The sequence below is a fragment of the Rhincodon typus genome, chromosome 12, assembly GCF_021869965.1.
Source record: "Rhincodon typus isolate 14 chromosome 12, sRhiTyp1.1, whole genome shotgun sequence".
NCBI classification, from domain to species: Eukaryota; Metazoa; Chordata; class Chondrichthyes; order Orectolobiformes; family Rhincodontidae; genus Rhincodon; species Rhincodon typus.
This window is the reverse complement of record NC_063343.1, coordinates 40,607,742-40,609,814: the sequence shown is the minus strand read 5'-3', so window position 1 is coordinate 40,609,814 and position 2,073 is coordinate 40,607,742. Positions and strand designations below refer to the sequence as shown.

General features: G+C 44.3%; 1 protein-coding gene across 4 annotated transcripts in view; it reads left to right on the top strand.

Moving 5' to 3' along the window:
• LOC109923395 (mothers against decapentaplegic homolog 5) overlaps window positions 1-2,073 on the top strand; it is a 72,184-nt gene that overhangs the window by 8,079 nt on the left and 62,032 nt on the right. Inside the window, exon 1 of one of the 4 annotated variants that reach the window (XM_048603621.1) lies at window positions 262-406. The exons of 1 other annotated variant lie outside the window; for it this stretch is intronic. The gene's annotated coding sequence lies outside the window, so the exon portion shown is untranslated. Of the gene's footprint in view, window positions 1-261; window positions 407-660; window positions 823-967; window positions 993-2,073 lie in introns of those variants that run through there. 2 more of the 4 variants (XM_048603623.1, XM_048603624.1) reach the window with 2 other exon arrangements.

Sequence of the window (2,073 nt, the reverse complement as noted above, 5' to 3'; positions counted from 1 at the left end):
CTCAAACCCCCCCTCGCCCTTGATGTCCCTCTCTCCCTCAAACCCCCTCCTCACCGTTGATGTCCCTCTCTCCCTCAAACCCCCCCTCACCGTTGATGTCCCTCTCTCCCTCAAACCCCCCTCACCGTTGATGTCCCTCCCTCTTCTTTCTCATCCTCGATGTCACTCTCTTTTCGCCCCCCGCCCATCCTTGATGCGTCTGTCTCTTTCCCCTTGATGTCCTAGTCTGTCTTCTCACCCCCTCCCCCACCTCGCGGAGGGTTACTCTCTCCTTGTGCTCCGCCTGCAGTCTGAGCGTCGCCAGCTCCTCTCTGGATCCGAGAGGGAAGTTCGGGAGAGGAGGGGGGGAAAAGGAAAAAAAACAACAAAAAACAGGCAGAAAGATAAGAAAAGTGTGGAATTCCAGGTACAGGGAGAACAGCGGCGGGTTGGGAGTGTTGTTGTAGGGGTTGCGGCGCTCAATGCGGGCGGTTTTGTGAAGTTTTCCACTGAAGTCCAGGACATGGCGTCGCCCCGGGTCTTGGGCCGGGAGCTGCCTTCTCCCCGCCGCCCCCACTCCGGCTGCAGAGGCCTCTGGGGTGCCTGCCATTTCAAACCTCCGGTCATCTCAGCTGGATTTATTTATTTCGGCCATTCGCACCCTCTTCTCCATCCCACGCCACGGGGAAGCCGCCTTTATTCGGGCTGTGGTTTCCTGAGGATTTGCGGCCCGGCCCAACCCGGCCCGGGCTGAAACTCCAGTGGGACAGAGGCTGTGTTTACGGAATGGCTGCGGAGGAAGGAGGACACAGGGAGACCAATTGAGGTGGAAAGTTTTAGGAAGTGGGTACTGTGTCCCGTCCGCAGTTGTAGTTGCGGCTATGTATTGCGCACTGTGCCAAGCGGGGGCGATGATCAAAATGATTTTTTTTGCTTTGAGGAACAAAGGATGAAATGTCTAGTTCCCGAATCTTGTCTGTTCTAACCTTGGAACAGACCTGAGAAAGGGACAGGTGTGTGATTTCCCGGGAAGAGAGTCAAGATTATCAGTGGTTATAATGAAATCTGATCAGATGATTGTGAAGCTGGGGGTGGGGGTTGAATGTTGGGTTCCGTTCTCGGCAAGAGAACAGCAGCTGCTGGATCGTTGAGACATTACCTAGATTCTGCCAAACTCAAGGGTTGTTCACAGACTTTGAAGCTGTTTTAGTTTTCGGTGATTTAATTTATATCTTTAGATATAATAAAGCTGCCGCAAGCCTGCCTCTTTAGAGCGTAATAAATTTCCTTAAGAAGTTTTCTGATAGAATTTCATTTTGTATCCAAGTTTATTTTTCAAATGCATCATAATTTGAGATTATTGTAACAAGTAACATTTAATATGTATGCACTCTGAATTGTATATTTGTTGGGTGTTATATAAAAGTATAGAAATTGATACTTTTTAATTAAACTTCTGTTAAGTAGGCTTATTGATGTTCAAAAATACTGATTCTAAATAAGTTGCATGACAAGCTAATGTTAAAATCACTGAATTTTATATCATACCAATAAATTAAGATATCTTATGTTAATTTGTACATAGGCATTGCTGTATATTGTACTAACAGTTTCTTAAAGTTGCAAGAAAATATATGAGCATTACTTTTCTGTTGAAATTATACTGGAGACAAAGGTCCTGAATTTCAAATATCAGTGAGGAAATTAAATCTTTTTTTTGGAGGGAGAGTGAAAATTAAGTGATTATAATTTCATAGGGTAAGTGAAGAGTCACTATGTACAATAGAGTCATAGAGATACTCATTAATTTGAGCAAATTGTACCGTAATCTAATTATGTTTTTAATCAGCAGAATGAATATTTTACGTAGTTGTCCTTTGTAGGCTTACTTTTCTCTTGCCCCACGAAAAAATGCAAAGGCTGTCTTGTTTAGTGTTATCCTCTTGCACTTCTGTGCTGTTATTATTTGCACGAATCTTTTGTTTTTATTGCATGTGATCTACCCATGCAACAAATCCTTCTCCTGCCTTTTCCTCTTCATTAGCCAATATCACCTTTTAGCTAAGATAACAAGGTGTAGAGCTGGATGAACAC